The sequence below is a fragment of the Orcinus orca genome, chromosome 13 (assembly GCF_937001465.1).
Source record: "Orcinus orca chromosome 13, mOrcOrc1.1, whole genome shotgun sequence".
Lineage (NCBI taxonomy): Eukaryota > Metazoa > Chordata > Mammalia > Artiodactyla > Delphinidae > Orcinus > Orcinus orca.
Window position 1 is genome coordinate 58,292,594 of NC_064571.1, and position 11,220 is coordinate 58,303,813.

General features: G+C 38.7%; 1 pseudogene; it reads right to left on the bottom strand.

Moving 5' to 3' along the window:
* Positions 1–5,194: 5,194 nt before the first annotated feature.
* On the bottom strand, positions 5,195–6,045 carry LOC101284046 (zinc finger matrin-type protein 2-like; annotated as a pseudogene).
* Positions 6,046–11,220: the final 5,175 nt, after the last annotated feature.

The following is an 11,220-nucleotide window of genomic DNA, read 5'->3' on the forward strand; positions in this document are numbered from 1 at the left end:
GAACATAAATTGTTTTTATTACTATTCATATAATATTACTTCCCACTCACAATAAAACACATTAAAGTTTAATCAACTAGTTAGCAAATGCACCTAACGATAATTCTCCAATCATGCTGTTCATATTTAGATCTCCACTCTAATGTTTCTTTCTTTGTTCAGAGGCTAAAAAAACGCCTTCCTTCAACATTGTGTTGGTGTACCATTTTCACAGGCTAATACCATACAGAAAATTAGTTCCCATAAATTATAATTAAATAGTTTTTCAGGCTTCTTCTGCAATCATCTATAATTAATATGCAACATAAATTTCAATGAGTAGAATAGTAAATAAGTTTTAATACTCAAACTATGAAATTGGGGCAAAACTTTCCGTATGTCCCTAAAATCTTATGTTTTCAGTCACTGGTGGATTTTGTGAACTATACCTTTATCAACAAAGTAGAGACTTCTAATCTAGGATAATGGTTCTCAGTCAGAGGCAATTTGGCCCCCTTCCCCAGAGGATAAGTGGCAATGTTGGAAATTTTTTGGCTGTTGTAACTGGGGGGTGCTACTGGCACCTAATGAGTAGAGGCCAGGGATGCTGCTAAACATTCCTACTGAGGCACAGGCCAGCCCTGCCCCCGCTTCCCAACACAGAGACACACACACCAAAAAATTCTTAGGTCCAAGGTGTAAATAGAGCCATGATTGAGAAATCTTCATCTAAGACAGTATCACAAAATCATTTTGTAATAAATAAGTTGGGTAACCAAGATACGTTAACTTAAGTATTAAAAGTTATTCCTTCAGTTTTGGAACCAAGTAAGATACTATTGATTGTATATGAATTTTAATTTAATGTCTTGGTCAGGGAGGAAAATGTAGAACAATGAAGAAAACTAAATAAATAACCGTAGCGTTTTGTTTACATTAGTAGATCAAACTTGTTTTCAAGTGTAAATTCTCCCAGGGTTCTTCGAGTCAGCTTGAGTAGATACCTAAGTAGAAGAAAATGTCAGTGTAACTCTGTGTGACAGGCTCTTGAAAGCTCTGTTGAAGAGCTATAACTGAAGAGAAAATGTGTTGTAACATAGTTTCTTGGACTAGAAGTAGTTGTCAAGACTGAAAAGGTTACTTCATTAAATCTTACTCATCCTCAGAGGGTTACAGATTTCCTCTCCTTCCCCAAATAAAAGTAATAGATATCTTTTTTCCCTAAAGCTCTTAAAGAGCAAAGTATTTTAACATTTCTTGATTGTTCTACGTAATCATTATCAATACGTACTTAAATGTTTTTAAGAAATTGTACTTCTAAACAACTCTGAAGTTTCAGATAAAATGCTCCTCAGATACAGAATATTAAAACTCAGTTTCCTCACAAACAAAACTAATTCCATAGAATACATTCTGCATGGAGGCAAGGACCTTGGCTGCCGTGAAGTTAGCTTTGGTTCCCAACACCTGGAGCAGTCCATCGTGCATAAAATGAATTCAGGAAATATTAGTGAAATTAACACACTGAAACTAGTTGTGCCAGTCTGTGGACTATTCTGTAAATGTGCCTATATTTAAGCAAGTAAAATATGCATTCAGAAGGGCTACTTAGAATTAGAAGCAGTATCAAAGAGCCTACAAATTTTGTTATATATTCAAAAAGCCTAGAATGAGCAAGTCTAAGGTAGTGGCTTCCCTAACCCGAAACTTTTTTAAGTGCTAGTGGCTCGTATTTGCCGTTGAGACCACTTTTTCTCACTTCCTTTACCCAGAAATGTCGTGCGGGTTGTAAGGCTATAGACATTACTGCAGTGACGTAACAGCATAACTTACACTCGTTGCTACAACATCCCCACCCGGTGTACTGTAGAGTGACAGCTGCCACCAGCACGGCATATGCTTACACAAAACAAAGCCTCACCCAAACCGGAAACACGCTAATGCCTTCAAAAGTATTTTATCCATTTTAACATTTATTCCTTTGGCTCTTTTAAGAGTTTAATTTAGGTATTCAGTTTTGAAGTGCATTTAATTAATTTTATTTTTCCACCTGCACAAATTGTAACTCAAAGCAGACTAGGAGCAATTAGAACTTACTTGGGTACTTCATCTGAAATGAGTGAATGGACAATACCTTCACTCCTGAAGTTATAACTTCTACCTATACTCCTACCTTTTAACTCCAGTCCAGCCTTCTCAAGCAGCTCTAATGCTACTTCTCTAACTTTATCCTGGAAAACTCTATTTGGGTCTCCATTGGTTTCCAGTTATACTTGCCCGGAGGAAAACTCACTGTATTTTCCCCCACCCAAACCTGATTTTCTACCTTTAAATTTCACCTAAGTGAATTGATTTTCTGTTTCTTTAAATGGCAGAGCCTGCAAATCACAATTCAGTATGTATCCACTATTCAGCTTTGTTTCTCAGCAAATTACAATTTCCATCACTAAGAAACAGATTAAGTTTTTCAGGACTCATGCTTATATTCTGTTGTTGATTACTCATGTCACATGGTTAGCAATTGGCCATTTAAAAAAAATTAGGCAGGATATAAAATTAATGCACAGAAATCTCTTGCATTCCTATACACTAATGATGAAAAATCTGAAAGTGGAATTAAGAAAACACTCCCATTTACCATTGCAACAAAAAGAATAAAATACCTAGGAATAAACCTACCTAAGGAGACAAAAGACCTGTATGCAGAAAATTATAAGACACTGATGAAAGAAATTAAAGGTGATACAAATAGATGGAGAGATATACCATGTTCTTGGATTGAAAGAATCAACATTGTGAAAATGACTCTACTACCCAAAGCAATCTAAAGATTCAGTGCAATCCCTATCAAACTACCACTGGCATTTTTCACAGAACTAGAACAAAAAATTTTACAATTTGTATGAAAACACAAAAGACCCCGAATAGCGAAAGCAATCTTGAGAAAGATAAATGGAGCTAGAGGAATCAGGCTCCCAGACTTCAGACTGTACTACAAAACTACAGTAATCAAGACAGTGTGGTACTGGCACAAAAACAGAAATATAGATCGATGGAACAGGATAGAAAGCCCAGAGATAAACCCACACACATATGGTCACCTTATCTTTGATAAAGGAGGCAAGAATATACAATGTAGAAAAGACAGCCTCTTCAATAAGTGGTGCTGGGAAAACTGGACAGCTACATGTAAAAGAATGAAATTAGAACACTCCCTAAAACCAAACACAAAAATAAACTCAAAATGTATTAAAGACCAAAATGTAAGGCCAGACACTATCAAACTCTTAGAGGAAAACATAGGCAGAACACTCTATAACATAAATCACAGCAAGATCCTTTTTCACCCATCTCCTACAGAAATGGAAATAAAAATAAACAAATAGGACCTAATGAAACTTAAAAGCTTTTGCACAGCAAAGGAAACCATAAACAAGATGAAAAGACAACCCTCAGAATGGGAGAAAATATTTGCAAATGAGGCAACTGACAAAGGATTAATCTCCAAAATTTACAAGCAGCTCATGCAGCTCAATATCAAAAAAACAAACAACCCAATCCAAAAATGGGCAGAAGACCTAAATAGACCTTTTTCCAAAGAGGATATACAGATTGCCAGCAAACACATGAAAGAATGCTCAACATCATTAATCATTAGAGAAATGCAGATCAGAACTACAATGCTCTTCACCTCACACCAGTCAGAATGGCCATCATCAAAAAATCTACAAACAATAAATGCTGGAGAGGGTGTGGAGAAAAGGGAACCCTCATACACTGTTGGTGGGAATGTAAGTTGATACAGCTACTATGGAGAACAGTATGGAGATTCCTTAAAAAACTAAAAATAGAGGGCTTCCCTGGTGGCGCAGTGGTTGAGAATCTGCCTGCCAATGCAGGAGACACGGGTTCAAGCTCTGGTCTGGGAAGATCCTACATGCCGCGGAGCAACTAAGACCACGAGCCACAACTACTGAGCCTAAGTGCCACAACTACTGAAGCCCGTGCGGGTAGAGCCCATGCTCTGCAACAAGAGAAACCACCACAATGAGAAGCCTGCGCACCACAATGAAGAGTAGCACCTGCTCGCCACATCCAGAGAAAAGCCCGTGTGCAGCAATGAAGACACAACACAGCCAAAAATAAAAAACAACAACAACAAAACCCCAAAAAACTAAAAACAGAACTACCATACAACCCAACAATCTCACTACTGGGCATATACCGTGAGAAAACCATAATTCACAAAGAGTCATGTACCACAGTGTTCATTGCAGCTCTATTTACAATAGCCAGGACATGGAAGCTACCTAAGTGTCTGTTGACAGATGAATGGATAAAGAAGATGTGGTACATATATACAATGGAATATTACTCAGCCACAAAAAGAAACAAAATTGAGTTATTTGTAGTGAGGTGGATGGACCTAGAGTCTGTCACACAGAGTGAAGTAAGTCAGAAAGAGAAAAACAAATACCGTATGCTGACACATATAAATGGAATCTAAAAAAAAAAAATGCTGATGAAGAACCTAGGAGCAAGACGGGAATAAAGATGCAGACCTACTAGAGAATGGACTTGAGGACACGGGGAGAGGGAAGGGTAAGCTGGGACAATGTGAGAGAGTGATAGTGTATATATGGACATATATACACTACCAAATGTAAACTAGCTAGCTAGTGGGAAGCAGTCTCATAGCACAGGGAGATCAGCCCGGTGCTTTGTGACCAGCTAGAAGGGTGGGATAGGGAGGGTGGGAGGGAGGGAGACACTAGAGGGAAGAGATATGGGGATATATGTATATGTATAACTGATTCACTTTGTTATAAAGCAGAAACTAACACACCATTGTTAAGCAATTTTACTCCAATAAAAATGTTAAAAAAGTAAAAAAAAATAATAAAATAAAATTAGGAAAACATTGGCTGTCAGGTAAAAGATCCCCTAGATGTTTAATATTGGTTTATAAATATTTGCTGCTATGAGGAACGTTATAGGAAAGCTAAAGTTCTGCCAAGTTACTTTCAGTTAAAAAAAAATCCATGAGGACAAAATATAGTCAATAATAATACTTGACATTGGTCCAGGATAGTTTCCCATTAATTTTTGAATTGCAATATACTCTGAGAACTACGGTGAAAAACTTAGTTTAATCCGCTTTACACGTTTGGAAAGGCAGGTATGCAAAGACTGTGCTTTTTTTTTTTTTTTTCCCCCCAGAAGAGGTGGTTTTTCTTTATTGGGAACTCAGATGATCAGAGGTCCTCTGTCTCCAGTGAAATACTGAGGCTGAAGGAACATGCCACACCACATTCCTTTGCGTCCTGTGCTCTCTCCCAAGGTAGAGGGAAACCGCAGACACCCACCCTCTAGCCCTCCCCACTGCCAGTCTTAAGGCCTTTCCCCAGTACCCCCCAAAAGATGATGCCCACACACACAAAGTTAGGCCTGGCAAAACGCCAAGCATAGAAAGCCTCAGTAACTCTTCTTGGTGGAACCAAAGCCAGAGAAGCCCATCACAGCTGCCATCTCACCATCCTCCTCAAATGTCAAGTCCTCAGCCCTCCTTTTCTTCTCCTTCTGTTTCTCTTTCTTGTAGGCTTTGGCCTTTTCCTCCTCTGAGTTCCTTCATCCTTTCCTCAAAATCATAATCCTTCTGCTTCTCTTCATTTTCTTCTTGTGGACTTCAAAACGTTTCTTCACCTGATCCAAAGTGGAACGTTCCACACGCATAGACATGCCCGGGTTTCGCTGATGTTTCTTTCCATTAATGTGATCCAGGAAGTTGATGGAGTCTTTCACCACACAGTCACAGACACTGCAATAGTATCCTCCCATCTCAGACTGTGGGGTGGTCTTGGTAATGACGGTTGTCTTCCCAAGTTTGGATTCCAGGTCCACCTTGGAGTCCCGATGCCGGAGAAGCTCTCACGTGACTGGCTGCACTGGTTTTCCATCCTTCTTTTCTCTCTCTTCTGTGAGCCTCTTCTCAGTGAGCTTCTCATATTCATCTTTGGCCCACTTTCGGCGAAAGTCCAAGTTTTTTGTCCCACTGCCCGACGCCATCTTCACTGCGAATTCACACTGGTTTTTAAGAGTCATCCAACAAATTGAGAGGAAGAACCAAGGTTCAGTTCATATTTATATATTTCCAATTCAGTGTCTCTTCTAAATCCTATTGCTTTCCATCTTTGAAAAATTGTGCCTAGTGGGAATTTAGGATTAATTTTGTTTTTATGTAGTCCTCTGAATATACCATGCTCCTTCCTGTCTCAAAGCCTTTGCACGTGACATTTTCCTGCTTGAAATGTTCCCTGCTTTCTCCCAGTCTCATTTCCCTTCAGCTAATCAAACTGCCTTCATTTTCAGATCCCGGTCCCAGCATCTTATCTTTAGGGAGCCTTCAGTTACATCCTGTATTAACTCAGATGCTTGCTGTAGATATCGGTAATATTTTCAAAACATGTCACAGTGTTCTGTTTTTCAGTTTGTGTGTGTGCGATTATTTGTGTAATGACTTTGTTTTCCCCTTAGACCATAAGCACTATAAGAGCAGAGCTTGGGTTGATTTTGTTCTCCATTGTATCTGCAGGGGAAAGTATGCCTAGTACATACTAGAAAAATTAAATTTATAAAGGTATACGATACTTGAATAAAGATAATATTCTAAAGGAAATTGTATTTAAATTGTAGAAGAAACATAAATAGAAAGAAATAAAAAATATAAGAAAAAAGTGTTTGTTATGAGCGGAAATTAGCTCCTAAAAGTCCTGAGACCAAAGGAATTCCAGGAACCACCTCCATTGAAATTTTCTTAAACCTGGGAGTGGTTCTATAAATTGCTTTCTGTTATTTACTTATATGACTACAACAGTAAATGTTAGAGCGTGCTTACCATAAGTTTTAGCATCCTATGTCTGCCTGAAGATTGTGATCTTCAGGGTACAGGGCACTAAATGAGGCATTTTATGGAAATCAGAGTAGACACTCCTTTAGCATGAAGTTGTGCTCTGCATCTCTGGGAATGTACACCGTATGCTAGAAAAGAGGTGAGGGGTGAAGAGAGGGTCAAAAAAGGATTTTAAAAAATGTTAAGGAACTGTTTACTTAGATTAACTTGCCCTATCACTACCATATAGTTTCCATGTTTAACTTTTTATTTCCATCAATGAAATTCTCTTCAAAAAGTGTAATTTCTTTCCCCAGTTGACCTGAGTAGAATTCTCCGACCAGTGTTTATTGAGTGTTTAGTATGTGCGAAACACTTACTAGGTCATAGAAAGATAAGACACATCCCTATCCTCCAGAGAGCTTGCAGACTCTGAGAGACAGAGGAATAAACTGTGGCAGCGTGATAGGTTTTGAGATATGGGGGCGCCATGGGTATTATGAGGGCACAGAGGAAGAATACTCACAGTGATTCTGTGAGTTTCCTAAGGAAAGTGAGGATTAAGCTTATTCTTGAATAACTCACAGTGATTCTGTAAGTTTCCTAAGGAAAGTGAGGATTAAGCTTATTCTTGAATAACCAGCAAGAGTTGGCCACGTGAAGAAGGAAGAAAGAAGAACAGGCAGTTTAGAAAGAGGGAAAAGTATGGGCAAAAGGACGGAGGAGTGAAAGACTGAGGAGTAGAGTGTTTTTTCAGGGGGTAGCAGGGCCATTGGGAAGCATCTTGACTGTCTTCATAGGATGGTTGGATTTTATTCTGGAGGTGGCAAGAATCATCTGAAGAATTTTAAATAGCGAGTGAGGGAGATATGTCATCACTTGGTGACTGATTAGACAGTTTGATAAGATTCAGGACGGATTGTAGAATAATTCTTTAGATTCTGATCTGGGCAAGACAGCACAGGAGGAGGAGTAGGTCTGATGGGTAGATAATGAATTGTTTTTTCTCATTAAACTAAACCTGTAGCATATCCAAGTGGAGACAGGATGAACAGATCTGGAGACCAGGAAAACATTTAGGGCTACAGACAGACAGATATTTACAAATAGATTATTATAAAGGTGGTAGTTGAAAACAGAGGTATGAATGAGATGTTCTTAGAAAGCACACCCAGGGAGAGGAGAAATTATCCCCATTTGTGTCTTGTGTTGAGCATATTTTGGTTTTGCCATGCAGCATTTATTCATCTTCTTGAAAAAGTACCCTGTACTTCCTTTGGGTTGCTACATCTATCTAACGTTTATTGCAAATGCTTGAGGCTGATCCTGTGATCAGCTCTAGCGGTGGCCATGTAAGTAGGCATAAGTCAATTGGCTCATTCCATTCCTCTGGCCTCAGTCATTGGCTCATTGATGGGAATGTGACTGAAAACAGGCAGAAACAGGACATATTTGAACTATTGGTGGTGGTGGGAGGAATCTCTCTTTTCTTCTGGACTTGAATCTGGAGGATGTTGATCTAGGAGTTCTTGATCTAGGAGTTGTCAGGGGCTACCTTGAATAGCGTGAGAACAAAACCAACACCAAAGAAGCCAGAGCCAGGAGATGGAGAAAAACAGTCATGACCAAAACCTCCCTACCCTGCTCTACTTAAAAAGTACTTAATGACATTCCATTAGAAAAAGTCTCAAGCATTGTTAATGTGGATTACAAGATGCTGCTTGATCTTGTCCCCGGCTGTCTCTCCAGCCTCATGTTTCTCTCATCTCCTTGTAATGTGCCATGTTCCTTTCCATATAGGACCTTCACATATGGCATTTCTCTGTTTAGAGCTTTACCCTTCTCTGTTTGCCTAGTAAATACCTGCTATTCCTGAGACCCGAGAGCCAGTGCCCTAGGAAAGAAGGCCTTTCCTGGCCAGCATATGCCCAGTCGGGGTTATGTGTCTTATTATAGACTAGGAGTGGTAAACGTTTTTCTGAAAAAGGCCAGATAATAAGTATTTTAGGCTTTACATGCCATGTGGTCTCTATCACAACTACTCAACTCTGTTGCTCTGGTGTGAAAGCAACCATACACAATATGTAAATGGAGAGACATGCCTGTATTTCAATATAACTTTATTTACAAATACAGTCAGTGGGCCATATTTAGCCCACAGGCCACAGTTTCCTGAGCCATTTCTATAAGCCTTTGTTTCCTTCCGAGCCACGATCCCGGTTTGTAATTAAATATTCATCATGGTAATTATTTGATTAATGTGTGTGTCTGCCACCAGATACTAAGCTCCATGACATCAGGAACCATATGTTTTTGCTCACCACCATATTTCCAGGATTTAGCATGGTGTCTGGTACACAGTAGAATTCCGTGCATGTTGTAGTTTTATGTTTAAAACATAATTAGAGGAGAAGGAGCCCATGAAGAAGACTGAGAAGGAATGAACTGAGGTAGTTGTAAAATATGGATGAAATGGAATCCTGAAATTTTTAAGGAGACACTTTAAAAAGAAGGGCTTAGTCAACAGCATCAAATGCTACAGTCAAGTGACTAAGACAGGAATGGAAAAATTTCCCTTTGGCAGTTAGGGAGATATGGATTAAGCACGGAGAAAACACCTTCACTGGAGTAGCGAGGATGGGCAGGGGCAGTCAGAAGTCAGATTATTTCTGAAGAAGAGAAGATGGGAAATATAGACAAGTATTTTGTGAAGTTACTGTGAAGGAAAGGAGTGGGAATTATAGCCAGAGGGAGATTTAAGCCACTTAAATTAAACCAGAGTTTCTAGAATAAAACAGAGCAATATTTTCTTGACATTACAGTAGGTAAAAAAAGGTCTTAAACAGAACACAAAACCACTAAACATGAAGGAAAAATGTGATAAATTGGACCCCATGAAAGTGGAACACTTCTGTTTACCAAAGGACACTATTTAGGGTATTTAAAGAAAAGTTACAGCATAGATCTTTTATATAGGTATAATATATACTAGGTGTGCATATATTATGTATTAATGTATTTATATATTATAAATTATATAAGAATAGATAAGAATTTATACATAAAATATATTTATATTATGTAAGTATATATATGCGTATATATATATGAAAGGGACAGAGAGAGAGATCAGGAGAAACATATCCACAATACATAAAGAGAAACAGGAAATAGGCACCCCAAATAGAAACATGGACAAAGCACTTGAACAGATCCTTCCTATCTGAATGGCCAGTTAACCTGGTCATTGTCAATGTCATTACTCATGACATGAGTAATGTCATTGTCATTGTCAATGTCATGACATGAGTAATGTCATTGTCAATGTCATTGTCAATGTCAATGTCATTACTCAAGCACTTGAACAGATCCTTCCTATCTGAATGGCCAGTCAACCTGGTCAATGTCATTACTCATCAGGTAAATGTAAATTAAAACCACAATTAGATATCTTTACACCTGTGCTGGAATAACCACCACTACCAACAAAATTGAAAACACCAAGTTTTGGAGAGGATATGGGACAACTGGATTTCTCCTATATTGCTGCTGAGAGAGTAACTAGATCCATTTACTTTGGGAAACTGACAGTATCTACTAAAGCTGAATATATGCACACTCTATGATACAGAAATGACACTCCCAGGTATACACCCCCAAAATGGGTACATATGTTCAGCTAAGAATGTTCATGGTAGCCCTATTTTACAATTCCTATTTAATAGAAGGTCCACACTGGAAACAAATTAAATCTCTATCACCCGTGGGTGAATTTGTAGATTATTCATACAGTAGGATACTATGCAGCAATGAGAATGAATGGGCAAAGCTACATGCATGACATAACATGGATAGTTTTCACAAACATAATATTGGTCCAAGAAGCCAGACACGAGAGAATATATGGATTAATTCAATTTAGAGAAAACTGTCAAATAGGCAAAATTAACCAATGGTGTCAGAGGTCAGGATAGTGGCTATCTTTGAGAGAGGGAATTCCCTGGTGGGGGAACAATAGAGGTTTCTAGGGTGCTGGTAACATTCTACTTGTTGATATGGATGGAGTTTACAGAGGTGCATTTACTCTGAAAATTCTTCTCTTACGATGTTTGCTCTTTTCCCTATGTGTATCCTATTTCAATAAACAAGTTTATTAAGCAAATGAATGCTTAGAGTTTTTGCCACCATTTGTATGTTGATTGGAAAGGGCCAGTAAAAGGGAGAGAGAGGAGGAATTTGATGGGATGCTGCCCTGAGGAGGTGAGTAGGATGAGGTGAGGGCACAGGTGAGGGGGACAGCCTACCTCCTCTAGGATAGAAGGGAAGGTAATATGTACTTTTGCAAGGGGTTA